We start from the raw sequence: 23,468 nt of genomic DNA on the forward strand, positions 1-23,468 counted from the left end.
GAAAGCATGTGTTCACCGAGCTATTACTGTATCTTGACATGATAATCTTCTTTTTCAATGGACCGCTGCACTTTCTTCCTTTGCCCACGGAGCACCGCAGACAGCTCATACATTATCATTGAGTGCCTTTTTCTCTTTTGCGTCCCCTTCCCTGCCCGCGTCCGCCGCCGCCCTCCAACACAGACGCACAAACGCACGCGCACATGCGTAACGCGCCGTCCGCTTCGAATCGTCCGCCCCTCCTCGCTGGAGCTGCTCAGTGTGAAAACCTCATTAGGTTATTTTGTAGGACTTGCAAACTGGACTGGACAGAGGACTTGGTTGCTGCGTTTTCATATCATAAGTCACCATTTATAGACCTGAAACTGAAAAAGTAGTTGGTTGCCCTTGGTGCTGGTCCCGGAAAAAAAAAAAAAAAAAAAAAAGATTTTCTGGCTCATATCTGTTTTGGTTCTCCTTGAAGCTGTTTGGTGGGCTTGAGGTCATCTTGGTGACAAGGGGAACCATGTAAAAGTGAAATGAGGAGCTTCGTTTTGACAAAAGTAGGGCTATGGCACCATCTTGTGGTGCAAAAGAACCATGTTGAAGTGATTTGCGGAGCTTCATTTAGACATGAGTAGTGCTGGGCCACCATCTTGTGCCATCTTGGTGCCAAGGAACCATTTTGGAATGAAATGAGGGCTTCATTTAGACAAAAGTAGTGCTTTGGCGCCATCTTGTGGCACCTTAGTGCCAAGGACCCAAGTTGAATTGAGTTGAGGAGCTTCATTTAGACAAAAGTAGGGCTTTTTCACCATATTGTAGCATCTTGCTGCCAAAGAACCATGACAAAGTGAGTTGAGGAGCTTCATTTAGACAAAAGTAGTGCTTTGGTGCCATCTTGTAGCACCTTAGTGCCAAGGACCCAAGTTGAATTGAGTTGAGGAGCTTCTTTTAGACAAAAGTAGTGCTTTGGCATTATCTTGTGGCATCTTGGTGCTCAGGAACCATTTTGAAGTGAAATAAGGAGTTTCATTTACTTAAAAGTAGGGCTCTGGCACCATCTTGTGGCTTCTTGGTGCAAAAGAACAACGTTGAAGTGAATTGAGGAGCTTCATTTGGACAAAATTAGTGCTTTGGTGCCGTCTTGTGGCATGTTAGTGCCAAGGACCCAAACTGAATTGAGTTGAGGAGCTTCATTTAGACAAAAGTAGGGCTTTGGCGTCGTCTTGTGACATGTTAGTGCCAAGGACCCAAGTTGAATTGAGTTGAGGAGCTTCATTTAGACAAAAGTAGTGCTTTTTCACCATATTGTGGCATCTTGATGACAAGGAAACGTTAGAAGTTGAAATGAGTTTAGGAACTTAGATATTAGATATTATGATTTCTCTGTATTAAATTTTATTTTTTTTTCTACTTCCTGATCATGTCATACCTAATTCATGGCCACAAATTAGCAATTAGCGCACATATCTATATTGAGTCTCCGCCAAATGATGATGATGATGATGATGATGACTTAAGATTCAGGGGCAGTCCAATTTCAGATTAATTCATTAATCTAATCAGATAGTGTATCTGAATACTTTTATCCATACATGGAAGTTGGTGTGACGGTGCCTCATGTGTGATCGTTAAGTGCTTCATCAGTGTGATGGAACCCAGGTGGTGAAATTTCTGCCCCCATTTTTTTTTTTTTTTTTTTTTAAGCATTAGGTAGCAGATGTGCATTTTGGCCAGACTGATGATAAGATGCACACAGCACCACACACACACACACACGCACACACACGCACCAGACTTTAATTACCATTCACTCGGCTGTGCTGCTGCCCAGATTCTGCTAAACTTGTTTTCACCGGCTGCATCTATCTTCTTCACAAATCTTATGAAGTTCGCCGTTGACAGCATTCAAGCTCCTCCGTGCAAAAAAAAAAAAAAAACACACACACACACACACCCTGCGTGTGCCGCTTGCTTTTTCCCTGCAGTGCTCTCATAAATAATCATTTTTTAACACACAGCCCGGCTTAACAACGTAGCGCCTCCGACGCCAACCAATCGGAATTCACAATATCAATGCTGTCAACAACAGTGACGGGTGAGAAACTGATAGTAGCGATGACTGACAAGACATTTATTTAATTCAAGACATGGAAGGATTAACATGATTATGGTGGGCTGGAACAGAGTTTTTTTTTTTTTTTTTTTTTTGGTAACCTAGCAACAATAAATGTTCTGAAAATGAGCTCGTGGGCACTTTGCTTGACACAGTGGCTGTAGAACTTTCACACATAGACGTTTGAAGCCAAATACGGAGAATCTGGTTAATGGAAGTCAAACTGACAAAAAAAAACAATGTTGACAATTACCGAACGTCTTTTCAGTTCTGATTAGATGTTACAACTCGGGACTTAGATGTGAGGGACAATTTCCTGTTGGGTTTGATCTCGAAGGCTGTGTGTTCCATCTCCCAAAATACAGAAGCCACACACTGTTTCCAGACTTGTGATGTTGTGTTCAAAGTAAAAAAAAAAAAAAAGATTTAGCTGGGAGCATAGCAGGTTCCTCTACGGGAGGACAAAAAATATCATATTGACACCTTCTGACAAAGTAATTAGAAGGATTAAATCTCGCTATGAGATATTGGGAGTAACGCTTTGACTTAACACCTCCTTTCTTGTACTTGCTTCAATTACACACATTAGAAAGTGAGCGTGAACCCAGAATTATTCTTTTTTTAATTATTTTTTTCCACCAAAGCATTTCAGGCTTAGCTGGGTTTGATGCACTCAAAGGCGCCATTTGAATGGACAAGCTATCTGCATTATCTCAATTGGTGTTTTAAATGTTACAAGTCTTTAAGTGTATGTTCTACGGAAGCGAATTGCAGTCATTTAAAAATTTAAATAAAAATCTCCTGTTTTTCTGATTAATGTATTTGGGAGCTTTGTTTTATTGCGTTATTTTTATTTTTATTTTATTTTTTTCTGAATATTTTTTTTCTGTCATAAAAAAAATATATATATTCCAAAAAAAAACAGAAAAAAAATATTCAGAAAAAAAACAGAAGCAGGGGGGGGGGGGGGAAATACTCTAAAAAACAGGGGGAAAAACATTATTTAAAAAAAAAAACTGAAAAAAAATTATTCCAAAAAGCAGAAAAAAAAAATTAAGTATTTTTTTTTTTTTAAAGTAATTTTTTTGGGGACCTCTGAACTCCAAGTGACTTGTTTCAGACCACTGACCTGTATTTATGGATACAGAAAGTCCATACACGCCAGTGCAAGCCTTTGAAGTCACAGGGCGGCCATCTTAGTGACCATCCCGGCACAAACCCCCCCCCCCCCCACCCCGCCTCTGGCCTTATACTAACTGCCTACGAGCTGTATATGTCTCATCTGTACGTATACCGGTATAGTTTATACAGTAGTCTGCTCGCGAGGTGGGAGTAACAAGATGGCCGCCCTGTGACTTCAATGACTTGCACTGGCGTGTATGGGCTATTGGCTATCCAGTCATATATACAGGTCTAAATCAAGTCATTTGGAGTTCAGAGGTACAAAAAAAATAAATACTCCGAAAAACAGAAGGCGGTGCTCTATTTTTTTGAATATTTTTTTTTTCTGTTTTTTTTTTTGAATAATTTTTTTCCCCTGTTTTTTGGAGTAATTTTTTTTTCTGTTTTTTTGAATAATTTTGTCCCCCTGTTTTTCGGAGTAATATTTTTTTCTGTTTTTTTATATATTTTTTTTTATGACCGAAAAAAAAATTTTCAGAAAAACAGAAAAAAAATATTACTAAAAAAAAAAACAAAGCTCTCCCAAAAAATTAGTCAGAAAAACAGGAGTTGTTTTTTTTTCCAAGTGAATGCAATACGCTTCCGTAATGTTCCATGTTTTTATTAATCAAAATGATAATTCCACTCTCAGATGACTTCTGAAACCAACTTGATATTTCGTTTGAACAAATCTGTCAGAGCAGCTACATGAGAGCACGTCTCAGCTACTTCGCCCAAGCCCAAATGATGATCCAGATGATCAACAAGACTTGTTTGACCTTCTTGCTTTAGAGACAGAAGCGAAGGGGGGGGTTGATGCTATTCTGTCATTTTCTTGTTAACAATCACTTGTGGGGGGGAGAAAACACGAGATGCTAAAATAACCCACGAGGTCGTGTAGTGGTGCGAAAGCAAAAAAAATAAAAAATCTGCCTTGCAGTCACCATCACTTGCACTTTGTGTTTTGCAGTTAACTCAGAGAAGAAGAGACAAGAGTCATGTGCGGTGCAAAGGTCAGCGTTTTTCACACATTCAAAGGTTAAAAAAAAAAAAAAAAAAATCACAATGTGCATGGAGGTGTTCCACTATTATATAAACACAGACATGAGTGAACAGAAGAAAAAAAAAGAAATGAAAAAAAAAAAGACAGTCAAGTGAATTAAGGCATTTGTTTGTAAATACATTACATGTATGTTTAAAGTAGGGAAGTGGGCACCAATATTAGAAATATGGGTATCGGCCTTTTTTTTTTTTTCGAAATCTGACAGCGATAAAAGGTCAAGTTAAAACCATTTTAATCTCAAGGGACTATTTATTTAAATTAGCAGTTAATTAACATTATTAGAGATGCTGCTGACCATGGGAACCTTCTGAACCTTTTCTTTTTGTTTGACGTTAAAAACAAAGAAATGTGCTTCCAGTTTCCATTTTACTTTTTAAGATGTACTAATAACAAAAAAATAAATAAAAATTGACACCAATATCCCCCCCCCCTTTTTTATTTTTTTATTTTATTTATTTATTTATTTATTTTTATTATTACTGAAAATGAATATTGCTTCAAATATCGGTTATTGGCCTTCTTGAGTACTAATCATCGGTATCGGTCCTGAAAAAAAACAGACCGGTATATATCTCTAATTTGAAAATAATTGATAATGTGCGAACAGTGACTACCACAGTGTGTAGTACTAAAAATGGTTTCATTATTTAAATGTTCCTGATTAAAAAAAAATAGGTAGTGTGGCTAAAACGGGGCCTAATGAAGCATTTGCTATTGGCCTGAGTTGCCCCTCCCCCGCTATATGATCAATTGAGCCGATAGGTTTCTATAAGCGGTTATTTGTGCGGTTAGTTAGCCAGCTAGCGTCTTGCTTCTTCCCTTTGGATATTTTGTAGGCATGGACACTTTAAAGGGATACGTGACTCATTGAGCTATTTTCAGCAGTAAAAAATAAATAATAATAATAATAACATTTTGTCCCAGATTAATTTGATAACGTCATTATTTTTCCATGTACAATTAATACCTTTTAAAAACAATTTTTTTTTGACTTGCTGTTGACTGAAGATGACCTCACCTGTGCTGATTTTTTTTCAAGATTTTGAAGCCTCATTTGCAAGTATTTGACCTCATATTTGAAGGTTGCGGTGAGCTGCACATGTGGTGGTTATGTTTTAGGTTTCAGCCTGTCACCTTGTCCCCATTTAATCATCATTGCAGCACTCATCTTCTTCAAGAGCTTCATGTCTTTTACAGGAAGCAATTGTGACAGACGAGAGTCACTTGACTCGGTCGCTGGTTCGCTCCCCTTTCGGTCGAATGACACGCACCCCCTCCCCGTCCCAATACCCGCCACCCACTCTCCTACTTTCCACCTCCGTCAGGCTGCATCACTCTTTGAAGTTAATGAGTCAAAACCATCAACCGCTTCGCTTTTAATTAGAAAGCGGACAGAATGATTACAGTTTTAATTGAAACTGTCGTTTTCAATTAATATGTGACTTCCTGGAGAACGCCGTCCCACACAAACACACATTTCCTTTTATTTATTTACTTATCAGCCCTCCTGTTGAAGATCTTCTCCTCAAATTACCTTTGCTTGCCCCGTCTTCTCTCCTTTATTAATGTTAGTCGTCGTTTGCATGACTTACTAAATGTTTGCCTGTGCAAAAACTGGCACAAACGTCATTGTACAAGCAAACAGATTTGAAAGTTGATCTCCTAAGACATGCGCAACCAGAATTGTCAGTGTCTGCCAAACGCGCCGATTTTCACCTTGCGCTTTGGGGAGGAGTGTATGGAAATGAATTAATTTTGCACACATAATGCGATTTATCAAACCTGAGAACGAACAGCACTGACTGATTTTGCCTCTTTAAAATGTATTGGGACATATCGTCTTATTCAGAAATGCATTTTTGAAGCTTGTATGTGATCTAAAGATGGACTTGCAGCCAATCACAAGAAGGAGTCATGCCATATCGCCTATGACAAAACCTTCAACGCTGTGATTCTGCATTCTTGGTCATGTCAGCCCACTGTGGAAATTGGCGCTTGCCTCTCTCAGAGCATTTTTTTTTTAAGGTGTGCTGTCTCCACCTATTTTTATTCAAATTTTCAAGAATTGCAAAAAAGAAACTGAATGGAAATGGCAGAAATTCTTTAAAAAAAAAAAAAAAAAAAAAAAAAGGCCCAAAATTCTAAAAAAGGTTTTTACACTGATAATAATCGTATCGTGACCTTCATATCGTGATAGTATCGTATCGTGATGTTTGGATATCGTTACATCCCTACTAAAAATGGACTAAATAAAAATGGGATGAGGTTGATTAACTATAATAAAAACTAACAAGCGTGACTGAAGTTGGACTAAAACTAAGACTAAATTTAAAAATGGCAGACAAACTTAACTCTAGCCGCGACTTAAACGTGGCTCGCTCACATTTTCAGACATAGCAAAAGATTCCGGCGCTTGATTGTTCAATTTTACACTTGACGGTTGTGAAGGCACTCGAGACTCAACGGTTTGTATACCAAAAAATACATTTTCCACATGTTTTCTGTCAGATTTTTTTTGCCCTCCAAAGTGAACCTGTCAAAATAAATATTCTCTTTTTTTTTTTCTATTGACAACCTATGCAGAAGTGTAGCGATGCAGCAAAGGGCCGTGCTCCTGCTTGTCCACACGTCTTCTGCTTATCTCCTTCCAATTCACATGAATTTGTTTGGCCTTTTCGCAGCGGGTCCTCGGTGGCCGTCTCGCCTCTCGTCACTCCTCCAGACCCGGAGTGGGTGACTGTCTCTTTTACGGTCCATTTCCTGGCGAGGAGGCTCTCGAGTGCAGCCCGGGCCATTCTTTGCCCACACAATGCCGCGTTCTCATTAACTCTTATCAAAGTTCATCTTGCATCCAAATGCTGCGGACCGACCGCTCGGCAATGACTGCGCTGAAAGGAGTAAATGAAAAAGACAAAGCGAGCAGTATGCAGAGAGAGAGAGAGAGACTCTCATGTCGATAAAGGACTGAGAAATAATGGTTTAATGGCCAGTGAGGACAGAAGCAGAATAGATTATCAGTATGAGGTAAAATTAAACTCTCCTCATATCTGAAATGAATTTTTTTTTTTCCTATAAACCAATATTTGTCATTGTCCTCTTAGTTGGAAAATATGTTTACATCTCAGTCAAACAACTGGATAGAATTCATCATCAAAATCTCATCTTAGCAACACAAAAGCACTATTTTCTTTTCGTATTTGCTTTCAGCCCGGCATATGAAAAAAAGCAATGATGGTTGGCATGAGGGGTGGGAACTTCTGGCTACCTCACCATACGATACGATATGTGATGCAAGGCTCACGATAACGATTATCTCATGATATGACGATACCACGATTATCGATGGATGGCTCAGGTAATAAATCCACTATAATCTATGCTAAAACTAATCATAAAATAATAATAATAATAATAATAAGGATGCACGATAATATCGGTGGCCGATAATTATCGGCAATTATCGACCATTTTGACGTCAAACAGATAAAACAGATAATAGAGATCTGCCGATAATTATCGGCAATTTCATTTCATACAGATACACGAGATAATAAAGAAATCCAGCAATAATTATACACATGCCACTTTGATCCATCTGTTGTGGTTGTGGATCATATCAATAAAATTCAGCTTCATGGTTCTTTACATAAATTGAAACATTGTGCAAAGTTTATACAATGTTTCAATGTATTTGTTAGACTTTTAGTAGGACTCAAAAGTATATTTTCATTCAAGTTAATTTTGCAAACAATTATCGGCTTACTTATCGGTTATCGACATCGGCACTTCTAAATTATTGGTTTATCGGTATCGGTTGAAAATAGCATTATCGTGCATCCCTAAATAATAATAATAATAATAATAAAATCACAATAAAATAATTATCAAAAAATAATAAATAAATATAAATAATATAAATACATAATATACCAAATGTCTATAATATATATAAAATAGAAATAATAATAATAATAATTAATAAAAATAAATAATATATATAATAATTATAATTTAAAAAATTAAGCTTATGAGTCTTCTTCGCCTGAAGACTTCTGTCCATTTTCCCACCACTCTGATGAGGCACTCCCCCTAGTGGCCCGCCCAGTAATTGGTCAATAAGTCATGAAGAATGGAGCCGTTACAGTGGCTGGTTATTAACTCCAAATATCGCGATACTTGGCGTAGACGTATCGATAATCTATCAGGAGACAAAGTATCACGATTTATCGCGATATCGATATATCGTTGGCATCCAACCTGGGAAGCATGACAGACTTCTCCCGCTTACAGCAAACGAAGCGGGCAAGTAGGTGGAGACATGAAGTGAGTGCTTAATGTTGTCCTTTCCCGTTTTTACTCTGCTGATGAGAAATGGCCCCGTAATTCTCCCTGAGTGTGTCATTCAGCACTCTTGGTAAACATGCACGCTTCCCCCATCGTCCTGCGTCATTACTCCTGCTGGAGTTGCTCATTGACATGGAAAGAGCAATAATTGGGGCGTGATTGCGGCCTTTACTGACTATACAACATGACTCTAAAGCACGCAAGGGCCATCATATCTGTGCTAAAATCAACCTGCTGCCTGATGAGATATTTCATATAAAGTCAAGTATACAATAACATTTGTGCTGCTGTGCCTTTGAATGTGTAGATTGTGCCCCTTTTTAGCGACACAAGCAACCAACAAGACAGTACTTTTTTTTTTTTTTTTTTTAAGTTGTACTTCGGGGTCATGAAATGGCTGTAACGTCCCGTACGGACACTACAGAAACGAATTTTTGTAATAGGTTCCTAAGTAACAGTATAGCGCTTTGATGTGATTTTGCACTAAGCAGTGTCAAAGTTAAAGTGACAAAATATATTTGATATGTTTATTAACACTGGTAGTTTTAAGTGGCTCCATGTAGTGAGGACTGTATTACAAATATTTTAATAACAACTAATGTTTTTTGGGGAATGTCTTCCAACGAGATTCGTACTTAACTCATTAGCTCCCAAAAACGTATAAATACGTCATATTTTAAATGTTTTAAGTGTCCCAAAGACGTATTTTTACGTTTTTTTTTTTTTTGTTTTTTTATGCCAGAGCATAGAGAAGGCTTTGATGCAATCTCTCTACTGCAGAAAATGGTTGAGTGGCAGCAGAGTATAAGAGATCAACCAGGCCATGTTAAAACAAGCTGATTTCACCACAGTTCTAAGCAGAATTGTGAAAAACGACGAAACCTAGCTATGTTCTATTGCTAATTGCTGCACAGCAGCAACAGAGAGGAATATACTTTTTTTTCCCCTGATAAAAGAAGAGACTCTAATCTCTCTTTTGGTATGTTCCATATTTTTATAGCAATAGAACATAATATTTCGCGGGCCTTGACAAATCAGTCAAAATCCAGGAAAACACTTAAGTCAAAATGGTTGGGAGTGAATGAGTTAAAGTAAAGTGGTTAGAAAAGAGGGGTGCATCAGGTACCCTGAAGACAAACCAAAAGGGGAAGGAGAAGGAAAGATGACTGCAAAATAAATGAGGTATTCCAGCGGGGCGTTTCAACTGAGGAGGTTTTGCCTGTAAACATCAGAGCTGTGGTTGCTGTTTCTAAGTAGTGATGGTTAAAAAAAAAGAAAAGAAAAAAAGAAGCACACGGCTCTATGGGGCTCTTTCCTACGCTTCACAGCGCAAATAGCACGACGCCTCTCTGACCCTTTAGGGGACCTCCGAGGAATTCAACCATGATGGATGGAGGAGGACAATATTTATCCCCCAAGTCCAATACAAGGGAATTTCCAAATCAATAACTCACATTACTGCATTTCTACTGACGTGGTTAAATAAGCTACTTGACATACAATCTGTGTACCTCAGTGTTGTTTTGTATGTGGAAATGTAGTAAAAAAAAGGATTACCAGTTTCTTTGCAGCAAATAGAAGTGTGTTCCTGCTGGGGTATTACTTAATGTGTGTGTTTAGTGGCAGGCCAAGGTCTACGGGACGGCACGGTTCTGCTACTCCCACTTTAATTGGCTGCGAGTCCCTCGGCCTCGCCTGAATGGAGAGTCATTTAAGGACCTTTCACTCCCACGGAGGATTTTTGGGTGCCGCCGCTGGAGAAATTGCATTCCCGTTTCCATACAATGGCCGGCCTGACTTGGACGGGGCAGAAGTATCATTGTCATTATCATGACAATGGAAGCTAATTCCACTGCCGCGAGCGCCGTCCTGAAGCCATTTGCTGCACCGGCTTATCAGGGGGCACCATGAGAACGGCGGAAGCCGGCGAGGACGAACCTTCACACACGCGTGGAGAATTCGAATGCGGCGTAAAAACATTGTAATGGGAACCAATGAACACATCAGCAAAAATAAAAAAAAAGTATATTTGACATGTCACTGTGTTGTCAAACAATATCAGAGGCTTGACGAGAACATGTTATTCATGATTGTGGGAATGCTGAAAGCGCTTTTTTTTTTGCCGTGTAATAACTCCTACATCATACTTCCGATTTACACCGTTCAAATTTCAACTTGCTACAAAAATTCACGCCATCTTGGGAATGTATCGTCTGATTTCACAGTACTTACAGTATTCGTACAATTTCATGTTAAATATCAACTTTTGCCCATTCATTTTCAATGGGACTGACATTGAACTTTTTCAAATCCGGCTTTCCGCGCCCACTTCCATACATTCAACCTCTCATCATGACCAGCTCTGTGATACTTCTCAGTGGCACACTTGGTAAAATGCATTGATGTCACGATATGGGCAATATCGTGATATCGCAATATTAAAACTGCCACAATATCGTCGTCGTCATGTTCACAATATTTAAAAGGAACAAATCTGTTAAAAAAAAAAGGCAGGTTGATTTCCATTTGTGCAGTTCTAGCACCCTCTAGTGGCTATTTGATTAGTGCAATTTAATTTTCATTAGGGATGTTTTGGCCTTCTATGTTTAAAATCTATGCTAATTGTCAGATGAAGGGGAACCTAATTTGCTTGTGAAGCGATCAATGTGCTTGCATTACCAAGTAAGTGCCTCAATATGCATTCCCGTTATGTACAAAAGCACAATATTGGTTTTTTTTCGTATGAGCTCTCTTTCTTTTACAATATTGTGATCTTTTTTAAATATCGCCAACGCCCCTACAATATCGTGATAATTATCGTATCGGGACCTTCATATCGTGATAATATCGTATCGTGATGTTTGGATATTGTTACATCCCTATTGTCCAGTAACCGGGAGGTCGCGGGTTTGAATCCCACCTCTGACTGTACATTGCAAATGTATCCATGGCAATTATGCTAAGTGATTACATGTATACCAACTATCTTAGTTCCACTTTTACATCTAAATGAATGGCGGGTACTGCATGCCTAGGTGGCGCTATTGCGTGAATTTTATTTTATTTTATTGCATTTTTTTCATTGGATATCATTAGTTCCATGTTTCCATCTAAATGAATGGAGGGTACTTTCAGATAATACTTTTACATATAAATAGGCCATTAGCTATGATTTTCAACAAGCCAAGTTGGCTCACATATTAAATACTTGCCTGGCGGTACGGAGACATTCAAGTGCGTTGGTTCAAATCTCGCTTGGGAAATATTTTATTAGCATTCAGCTTTCAGCATTCCCACGGAATTTCTGCAGAAATTTCACTGTAGTTTAGAGACTTTATTTGTCCTCATCGGCGTGCGAATAAGACAAAAAATGATTACACCTTGAAATAAGTGCATTTGCATCGCAGTGTGTGAGTAACAAAATACTCGATTATTCAAATAAAATTCTCAGTACGATAAAATACTAAAACATTGGCTGCAACCTTGAATTCAACTTAATCAAATCTTTGCCTCATGTCCCTTGGATCTTTTAGAATTTCGGCATTTTAGAGGATTGGAGAATGGCGATATTCATTAATTTGGTGTATGTATCATCATCTGGCCAGCGTATCGTCATGGAAACACGTTCCAAACATTCCTAGCATTCCAAACCACAGCACGTAGAACTAAACCGAAGTGCAGTGCTTAGTGAAAACATGGCTTTAAATGTCGCTTGGTTTCTCCGGACGGCTCCAAGCTGTTTAAGGCCCCGTGACCTCATCACAGTTTGGTTCACTCGCGCCATTTCCCAGCAGCCCTGCAGGATGGTCGGAGCTCATTACTGCAGCCTTTATCCATCGCTTCCCGCCGGTTGCTAAACCATATACCCTCCAGTCGGATCTTCCGCGGAGAGGGAGAGCTCTCGCCGCTATTAAGCGGTCAATGGCGTGACCTCCCATTTCAAGTGACATTGTGAAGTGACGGGATTCCGCTCTGCTTCTTTGCGGCTTCTTGTCAGTGCCCGACACGAAGCGCTTCTCATCTGAGATGTTTGTTGTACGTTCGAAGGGATATCCGACCCACGTTGGCTGGGGTCACATCGAAGGTGACCGTGTACGTTTCATTTCCAGTTTTCTACCAATTGCCCCTTAAACTATGGAGTTAAATATGGTGCAAATGTAACTCGTAAAAAAAAATGTGTAACTGTAGAAAAAAGTTGACATTTTTATTTGTAAAAGGCGTGATTTGTACCTGTAAAAAAAAAAAAAAAATGTATGTAAAAAAAAAATTGTGCGTAAAAAAAAAATGTACCTGTAAAAAAAAAAAAAGTGTACCCATAAAATAGAAAAGGTGTACATAAAAAAAAAAAAGGACGTTAAAAAAATTTTTATACGTACAAATTTTTTTTTTACGGCCAATTCTTTTTTTTTTTTTAAGTACACCTTTTCTATTTTACGGGTACACTTTTTTTCTTCTTTTTTTTACAGGTCAATTTTTTTTTAATGCACAATTTATTTATTTTTTTTACGTACATTTTTTTTTTACAGGTTCAAAAAAAATAATTCTACTTTTTTCTACAGGTACACTTTTTTTTTTTTTTCGAGTTACTTTTGCACCATATTTAACTCCATATTAAACCCCCAGCTGTTTTATTGTCCTGTATACCAATATTGAAGGACATCCAACTCAATATCACTGCTTTGTCTTTCAGTAGTTGTTATTTTTAAAACATTTTTTTGAAACAAGAACTGCTTTTATTTTGTACTAACTGTTTGCTCTTCTGTTTTTCTCTGGTCTTGCTTTACTTCCTGTCCTAATGTCACCTCATCATCGCGATTGTTTAACTCATCCCAGATTGCTTCCACCTGTGTCCCATTTCCTCCAGTATAGTATAAATAGTCGAGCCATGTTGTTTGTCTGATAGCGAGATCTTCTGTTATATCCTAAACCATTTTTGCATCGTGTGACTGAAGTCCATAGTTTTGTTTCTTGTGCACTTCCTGAGTTTGTATCTGCCTCCAGTTTTGCAGAGAAGTGAGTATTTTTCTTCCAGCGCCCCCCTTGCATTGCTGTGATTATTTTTTTTTTCATTACTCTTACCATAGACAGTCGCATCGTGTTTCCTAAATTACATTGATTTTATTTATACTTTGTCTTTTTGAGATCCCTCTTGATAGTTTAACTCAGGGGTGTCCAAACTTTTTCATTTGAGGGCCACATACAGAAAATCAAAAGGACGAAAGGGCCACATAATGTTCTGAAGACAAATTGTGTTTAGTCCTAAAAATTGAACAAATAATTTATTTGTGCTTTTGCATATTTAGAAAAATGCTACAGTATTAAAAAACTATTTTTTTTGTAATATGGCAGTCGGGTTATTATAGTTTTGGAATTTTTCATTTTAGTTTTTATTCTGTTTTGAGTTTTGTTTTTTATTTCGGTAACGATATTGTTTTTTCATTAGTTTTAGTTAACTAAAATAACCTTTTAATGGCACCTGTTTTTCGGTACCATCCCGTCTTACTTTGACATTTTTGTTTTGTTTATTTTATTTGAACTGAGTCAAGTGCCATTTTTAGCATATGCCGCGGGTCACTGAAAAATGGACGGCGGGCCGCAAATGGCCCCCGGGCCGTAGTTTGGACACATCTGGTTTAAATCAATATACTGTTATTTTTTTCCTAAACCTGAGAATCTTGCTTTTGGGTCCTCCTTTGTCACTAGTCTGTTTTTACTGGGAGATTTTATGCAAATGAGCCACTGCTCAGTCAATCTGTTGCTATGGGTTAAGGGGCATAAGTGACTTTAAAGCGATAGACTTTTCTCCTTTTTTTTTTTTTTTTTTTTAACTTCAACTTGAATTTGAATTTTACACTTGTGATGTCTATATGTTCAATAAATCCAACCCAATCCCTTCTCCATAAGGGCCACGACGGTTACTTCATTTGTATTTTCACTCATGAAGATAGTACGACATAACTAAGCAGACAAATTCTACTTGTCAGTGGATCAATACATTTCATGCAGGAAACGCACGTCCCTGACTCGCCACCACTATCTGTGTGCATGTCTGGTGTGGTGTCGTCCATTAAAATTGGAGGGTCTACATCCCCTCTGCAACCCAACCACTCAGCTCCCCTAAAGGATTGTAAGATGTGGTACATTAAAAACATTGGGGCGGGCAAAGTGAGGGAGAGAGGTGGAGACGCCTCGGCTTTGTGTCCTCCCACGCCTAACCTCGCTCGCCCTCAATGATAATGCATTAAAACCCGGGTTGGGGGGCTTGAAAGGGCAGAGGGGCAGTGTACCTAGACCAGGGGGACAGTACAATTGTGCAGTATTACGGTCCGTCGGACACATCTGCCACACACCAGCCACCCGGGAACACTGAGTATAAATGGGCTCAATGTATGAAATATAATATAGGTTGTGGATGTGCTAGGCTAGATTCTTATATGGATTATAGCATCTAACAAAAAAATGTATTGGTTGCATATGTTCACAGTTGATGGGTACGCACTCCAGAGACCCAAGAAGTAAAATGCAAATATATTTCCATATGTTTGTGTTTCTCGAAATATAGATTTTTTTTTTTTTCCCCCCCTTTATTTAATGAAAATAACTTTTATGTCAGTTAAATTTCACCATGAGACTTCGAGTAATTAAATAATTTCACAAGGGACATCACAATCCAACTTTAATTTACTATTCTAATTAAACAAACGTGATTCAACTTGATTAGTCATTAAAACTCAAAGTGTACTTTTGATATTTGCATTGTTGTTCTTCTACAAAGCTGCAGAAGCGTTGCACAAATCCACATTCACATTGAAGAATTTGCACAATGACACTTTTGGCACACATTTGAATCAGTATTTGTTTTTATCGACAAAAGCTGTTTGCATTGTTCTTACAGCGTTCTGCGTGCCATTTTTCTAATGAATATTTACAATGTTGTCTGATGGGACTTTTCTAGCCACGAGATTTTATCTTTCAAATAAGCAAATTGTGTTTACTGAATCAAAAAGACAACATTATTACTGATGTCTCCTGATTTGCATTTAGAATAATACACAGCAGACATAAACAATTGTTGCCATATGCAATATATTTGTTCCTCGCATGGAGACATTTTTTCAAAAGCTAGTGTATCAATATTTTTAATTTTGTGACAGGTAGCATAATCACTTAGAAACCCATCTCATGATGCGATTGCTCCTCTGCCAAGCTAGCGTTAAAAATGGAATTCCTTGCATCCACTTTCTATTTTCCGTTATAAAAGAAAAAAAAAACTTTCAGATAAACTGAAAGTGTCAGACAGTTGTCATTCAACTTGAGTGGAGATTACAAGTTACAAAAACATATTCTATATTTAGATATATATATTTTTTTTAATGATGTTTAAAGCCAGCACATAGTTGCATTTTCATTTCCCCAGAAAACATAAACATGATTCATCTATATATAAAGAAATGAGCGACAAGTGATTAGTTGCGGAAAATTGTGCCATTAATTCGTTAAGAAAATGTAATCACTTGACATCGCTAGTACTGTATATACATAATGTACCTATATAAGTATAACTATATGTACATTAGGAGTGTGACGATATATCGATATCGTGATACTTTGTCTCCTGATAGATTATCGATACGTCTACGCAAGTATCGCGATATTTGGAGTTAATAATCATCCACTTCTAACGGCTCCATTCTTCATGACTTATTGACCAATTACTGGGCGGGCCACTAGGGGGAGTGCCTCATAAGAGTGGTGGGAAAATGGACAGAAGTCTTCAGGCGAAGAAGACTCATAAGCTTAATTTTTTAAATTATTATATATATTATTTATTTTTATTTATTATTATTATTATTATTATTATTATATTTTTGTATATATTATAGACATTTGTTATATTATGTATTTATATTATTTATAAAAAAAATTATTATTTATTGATATTTATTTTATTGTGATTTTATTATTATAATTATTTTATGATTAGTTTTAGCATAGATTATCATGGATTTATTACCTGAGCACTACATCGATAATCGTGGTATCGTCATATCGTGAGATAATCGTTATCGTGAGCCTCGCATCACATATCGCATCGTATCGTGAGGTAGCCAGAGGTTCCCACCCCTAATGTATATATGCGTGTGCGTGAGCGTATAATTTGATTGTCGTGATAATTCAAGCCAAAGAGAGAAATCAGAGCAAGGCACCAGAAAGCCATTGTTAAAAGCAGGCTGCTTGAAGACTTGTCAATAGCAGTGTACCCACCAGCCACTTGGAATTGCACATTTAAGTTGACCAAAGCAAACATCTGCCACCGCCTCAGTCGTAGTGGTCATGTATAAAGTGGTACGGGTGTGAAAAATGTCTCTGTTTGTGCTTCTGATGTGTATTGATTCTCCCAGGCCGGTTGATGGCGAGCAATGAGTGCCATTGATTTAGACAAGAGTGCCATGTTGAAATGAGTAGCCAGGACCCCCACAGAGATTTAACTGCTGTAAGCACATCGGTAATAGACAGCGTTAACATTTTTTTTGTTTTTTTTTTTTGTTTTGTTTTTTTCACACCTCCCCACGCGGTCATTATTTGTGACAGGGGCGATGAAGCAGGCGTGGAGGACGGCAATAAGCCAATTGTGCACGTCAAAACAAAGAAAATGGTCTGTTTCGCAGCTAAACAAATCTAAAATACTCAAATAGTCTTCGGCTTGTTTGTCTGGAATCATTCGCATTTGCGGATTGGCATGTTGTTGTAGCATTACATTTATCAGAAAGTAAATACAATGGATTCACACAGCTTGTTTTTTTAACTGTGCACTGGTTGTCCACAACTGAGTGCTACGTCGTTCTCAGTCTTTGCACGTTTTCACCATTTCTCTTCAAACATGTATAATGCGTTAGAAATAAATACCTCTGAATTCACTTTACAAGATCTTTACGTGATTGGTGACCCGCCATTTTATAGATACAGTAGGTATATATATATATATATATATATATATATATATATATATATATATCCTAAATAAGTATATCAACACAACTGGGCAGTAGTATACTATCAGTGGTCCCCACGGACCAGTACAGTTGAAAAATAAAAACGTACTGTACTTCCGGTTAATTGATTAGCCGAGGCTTTTAAAATGTTTTATTTTGAAAAGTGACCGGATTCTCTCCGTTTTCGACGGACTCCTGACGCATGTCAAGATGCTAACTGCTGAATGGATGCGGCGCGTTCTCCGTATTATGGAGGCCGCACGGACTGCAATTACCACGTGTGTTTGCGTGTCCGGAAAAGTGCACCCGCTAGAACGCAAGATGACGGGGGTTCACGCTGGAGAATTTAGTTCAAGCGATAACAACCGTGTATCGAGAGTAGCGATGTAACGATAGCGGCAATATCGTGATATCGTTGATATTAAAACTGCCACGATATCGTCGTCGTCATGTTCACGATATTTAAAAGCTACACATCTGTTAAAAATGAAAAGTCAGGTTGATTTCCATTTGTGCAGTTATAGCACCCTCTGGTGGCTAGTTTTTTAGTGCCGTTTAATTTTCATTAGGTATGTTTTGGCCATTTTATGTTTAAAATACACTTTCAGATGAAGGGGATTGTAAAATGCTTTGAAGTGAGTCAATATGTGGAGGAACTCAATTAAGTGCCTCAATATTGTGTTATTAGAGATTAAAGGTAGTTTATGTGTTGCTGTTATGTACAAAAGCACAATATTGTTGTTGTTTTTTTAGTGTGAGCTTTTTTTTTTTATTTATTTATTTATTTTTTACAATATTGTGACCTTTTTTTAAATATCGTCAACCTCCCCACAATATCGTGATAATTATCGTATCGTGAGCTTCATATCGTGATAATATCCTATTGTGATATTTGGATATCATTACATCCCTAATAGAGAGACTCCTATTTGTAAACAATAGACCCTTCCAGCTGATGTCACTGCTTGTATGAACCGGTCCGTGGTGGAAAAAAATGGTTGGGGGGCCACTGTACCATCAGACACAGTGAGAAAATAGTTACTTTCTTAACCGTTCTCAATAAACATTGATCTACAATTGTACAACTGCCATTCAAGCATATCTTCAACTCTGCTTTAAATAAAACTAGTCAAAATTACTAAAATGACCACTCGGAACTGAAGTGAGAAAAGAAATTGCCGTAACGTAAACAGAGCTATTATGCATGCATGACATCTTCGGAAATTGTTGTCACACCCAAGACGGATTATTGTCTTGGAGTTGTTTTTGTCCGTTTGTGCTGAGAAAACATTGAAGGAGCACAAGACTGATGTTTGAGACTTGGACATTAGCATGAATGGGTGATCATTTATCACACGTCTGACAAGAAGACTGCTTGTTTCGTCAAACACTCGTCACAAACGTTTATGCTCACCATGCTAGCGTAATGCTGCGTTCTCACCAAAAGTGAGGGACGGCGATTCGGCGCCGCGTTTGCGTTGTAGTCGATGGAGTTCGCGCGCAACGGAACGAAAGTGCGGAGGGCGCGTTGGGACGCGGTGCGCAGCAGCGAAAATCCGCACATTCGCGATGAAAATCCGCATATTCGTCGAAGTTCAAAGAATTGAACTTTTTCCGCGTTTCGCCTCGCGGTAGCCAATCGGCTTCGAGTCCTCTCTATTGTCCCCCCCCGAGCGCAACAACACGGCCAGCCGTGACAGAATGATGATCAAGAAAGTGCTGCTAAGTCTGTTTACTTGCTTTTGAACTGTACCGAGTTAGCAGCAGTGCTTATTATTAACGCCAAAGCTATTTTTAGCACAAATGCCGGCCGCCCGATTGCCACTAAAAAAGCGAAAGTGCTATCACGTACCTCAAAAAAGGAGAAAATAGTGCCACGGCTGTTTAGTCCCAGGAAAGCAGTTAAAGTAGTTGGCGGTGCTCACTTTTTTTTTTGTCGACTCGCTAAAGTGCTCCACTTCCTTGTTCACCAAAGGGACACGCCTCCTCCGCTACGGTGAGCACGAAAGCGCGAATGAAGCGTTCCAGTTCGCCTTTTCGGATTTGGTGAGAACGTAGCGTTTATAGTGGGCGCTTGATAATTGAAGAAGTGCAACACGATTCCGAAAAAAAAAAAAAGTAAAAAAAAAAAAAAAGTGATAGTGCCTTGCTCCAAAGTATTGCACCGTTGTTCAGGACATGAACTAGTATCTCCATAAATCTGACTCAAAACTTTCATACTTCTGGGATTGTCAACCCTGCGCTCACTAGACAGACGGTTCTTAGTGTCCTTCCAGAGTGAACTACTGCCAGTCCAAAAGCACAGCCTCAGGGTGTATCATTATGCTTTGAAAAGCATTACAAGGTATGTCGTTTTCATTGGCCGCGTTCTCTTTCTAATCTTCCGCTCGCCAGCCAATGCCCCTTTAATGTTCCACTTTTCCTTGCTTGTCGTTTTGGCCAAAGGCAAAGCTCCTAAAACTTGAGCTCTTTCCCGTCTCCCTGACAAATGAGGCTGATGTGACAAACCTATGAAGCAGAACTGTTTTCCGTTTTTATCACCGCTGCATCTATCGTGCGCTTACATCCACAAAGTCCGCTGATTAAAGGCGAAACGAAATCCTGAAACACGACCAGGATGAAGAAATCCATCCGCTTGCTTTGCATTTCAAAGTCAGAAGCGGTCGCTTCATTGTTGCTCTTGAACTGAGCGAGATGAAATGCCAGGATGATCTGCGCTTCCTGATTGTGGATCGGGGCTACCAACCCCGCTTTGTCGAGGTCGCATGCACCAGTGAGACGACACTGAGAGGAAGTCTACACACCCCTGTTCAAATGCCACATTTTTTGTATGTGGAAATAGCCCACCAAGTGAAATCATTTTAAAACCTTTACTACTATTGTGAGATGTAATCTGTTGAAATGTACTGAAATAAGCAAAACTCCGATAACTGGGATGTGGACTGCATCCGTAATTAGCCAATAACATTCCCTCTTGTTAAATAACTAACCCTATTTAAATAAACTTCAGATGTTCTCGTAAGCTTTTCCTTACATTTTTTTCCCTTTTTTTTTTTTTTCTAGCAGAAGCTTTAAAGGATTTGTGCTAAAACTGGCTACTAATATAAACTTAAATGGGTTGAAGAAAACCCTAAAAAGAAGATCAGCATCTTGCTTTAGGGTTTTCTTCAGCCCTCAGATTGATTAGAAAAGCTGAAGGGAATTATGGGTAAACAGAAACTAGGGATGTAATGATACCAGCAATATGGTGAAATCAAGATATTAAAACTCCCACAATATATCGTCACGATATTAAAAGTAGCACATCTGTTAAAAAAAAAAAAAAAAACATTGTGTTGATTTGCATTTGTGCAGTTCTAGCACCCTCTGGTGGCTAGTTATTTAGTGCAGTCTAATTTTCACAAGGCATGTTTTGGCCCTTCTATGTTTAAAATCCACGCTAATGTTCAGATGAAGCGGAACGCAATTTGCTTGTGACCCAAGTCAATATGTGGAGGAACTCAATATATAAATATATTCATATTTAAATATTTTTATATATATTTATCATTTATATTTTTCCATTGCTGTAATGTACAAAAGCACAATATTATGTGTATGTTTGTTAGTATTAGCTATTTATTTTTTTTTACAATATTGTGACCTATTTTGTACCGCCAACCTCCCCACAATATTGTGAAAATTATCATATCGTGACCGTTCATATCTTGATAATATCATATCGTGATGTTTGGATATCGTTACATCCCTATTAGAAACAGGAGTTAATGTTATCACAAAAATCCTCAACTTTCTCTTAGAAAGCAAAACAGTGTGAGCAAAAGCCTACTAGAACAGCTTGAATGTGACTGGTTAATTCTGAACAGCCCTATTCTAAGAGGTAGTGCACTGTTGTGTGACTATCTCAGTTATTTATCTTTACTTCATCCTTCAAAAAGTTTTTTTTAACTCATTTGCTCCCAATAACGTGTAAATACGTTTTTTTTAGTTTTAAGTGTCCCAAGTGTTTTTTGTTTTTTTATGCTAGAGCATACAGAAGGCTTTGATGCAGCCTCTCAACTACAAAGAACGGTTGAAGAAATTGTAGTTATTACACAAACGGCCAGCAGGTGGCAGCAGAGCAAAGGAGATCAACCAGGGCCATCTAGAAAAAAAAGCTCAATTACTTACAATTTTAAATAGATTTGTGAAAACTGATGAAACTTAGCTCTCTTCTAATGCTAATTGCTGCAAAACGGAAACAGATAGAAACATACTTTTTTTTTTTTTCCTGATGAAAGAAGAGACTTGAATCTTTCTTTTGATAGGTTCCCACGTTTTTATAGCAATAGAACACAATATTCTGTGGGCCTTGCAAAATCAGTCAAAATTCAGTAAAACAGCCGGGAGCGAACGGGACTGCGAAATGTGAAAATGGCGGCGAGTGAATGAGTTAATTGAGTTGTACAGGTTACAGGTCACATAAATGGAAAACATTTTTAAAATGTGTTAATATCACAAAAAAACTTGCATTTGAACAGGGTGAGTTGACTTCTTATGAGCACTGTATGAATTATATATTATGGTGGTTCAGCTCGTCTCATTTTTTTCAGAGGCCAACCCACCATCCTCTCACCTGACAGGGACCCTTGACGCAGTAGGAGGTGTAATCTTCTGGCAAGATAGCAAAGGAAGGGAAAATGTACTTTTTCTGTCCAAACACGAGGTGTGTATTCCCACTGACATCTGAGGATTGACGGGGGCGGGCTCGGTGTGTGTGTGCGTGTGTGGCAATGCACCACCAGAGTCGCGATTAATCTAATGGACCTAAGTGTAATATATAATACATTCCATATTACTTTCATTTCTGAAGACGCAACCTAAAGCTTTGGAGACCGCTGCAGCCGTTTAGATGTAAAGTAAAGGTCATATTGTTCTTTTGCTGATGCTGATTAAAACTGAATGAAAGGAAAACTTCTACTAACAGCACACGAGTGATTTTATTTTATTTTTTTCCTTGTCCACATAATCCTCTCAGAGGTCGAAGCGAATCCGGGAGTCGGGCAGGCAGCCGGCAGGGAGAAACCTTGGGCGCGCTGCCATTCTATGGCAAATGCACACTGACAGTCTTTGTGTTGCTGAGGTAAAAACACTTGACGAAAGCTGAAAACAGCCCTTCGTTTAAATGACATGCACCAAAGCTATCCGTTGCGATCTAGCGAGTAGGGCTGGGCAATAAATCAAATGAATTCGATACGTCGTCATTTTAAAAAATCGAATCGTTGAAATTTTGCTAAATCATGAAATCGAATTTTGTCTTCTGGATGATTAAAAGCTGTTGTTCTTATGTTCTGTTCCATCCAAATGCTTTTATGTGATGTAATTTTGCCTGAAAACTGATCTAGAATCAGTATACGTTACTGGTGTCTGAACATTTCGCACAGGAATTATTTTTGAATAAATGAAACCTTGAAGTAAACATTTGTTGGATTTATTAGGTTAAAATCGATTAAAATCGTAATTGTCCTGAATGACTGCAAAAAATCGAGATTTTATTTTTTGGCCATATCGCCCAGCCCGAATACCGAGTTTAAAACAAAACAACAACAAAAAAGTAGGGATGTTCGATACTACTTTTTTTTCAGACCGATACCGATACTCAGACCCTCAGTACTCACCGATACCGATACCAACTGCCGATACCAGTATACAGTTTGACAAATAAAAATAAAACAAATCACTAAAATATATTTTTAAACAAATATATATCCTTTAATTTTGACCAAAAAAAAACAGCACAGTCACTCTTCAATAGTCTTAACGCTCAAAA

General features: G+C 38.2%; 1 protein-coding gene across 8 annotated transcripts in view; it reads left to right on the forward strand.

Annotated features, from left to right (window-relative positions):
* The window catches only part of LOC144018027 (fibulin-7), a 109,947-nt gene that overhangs the window by 65,104 nt on the left and 21,375 nt on the right, over positions 1–23,468 (forward strand). For 3 of the 8 annotated variants that reach the window (XM_077520097.1, XM_077520098.1, XM_077520099.1), the window contains exons 3-4: positions 22,252–22,364; positions 22,677–22,781. The exons of 1 other annotated variant lie outside the window; for it this stretch is intronic. The gene's annotated coding sequence lies outside the window, so the exon portion shown is untranslated. Of the gene's footprint in view, positions 1–13,538; positions 13,680–22,251; positions 22,365–22,676; positions 22,782–23,468 lie in introns of those variants that run through there. 4 more of the 8 variants (XR_013283323.1, XM_077520094.1, XM_077520095.1 and 1 more) reach the window with 2 other exon arrangements.

Source organism: Festucalex cinctus, chromosome 4, assembly GCF_051991245.1.
Source record: "Festucalex cinctus isolate MCC-2025b chromosome 4, RoL_Fcin_1.0, whole genome shotgun sequence".
NCBI lineage: Eukaryota > Metazoa > Chordata > Actinopteri > Syngnathiformes > Syngnathidae > Festucalex > Festucalex cinctus.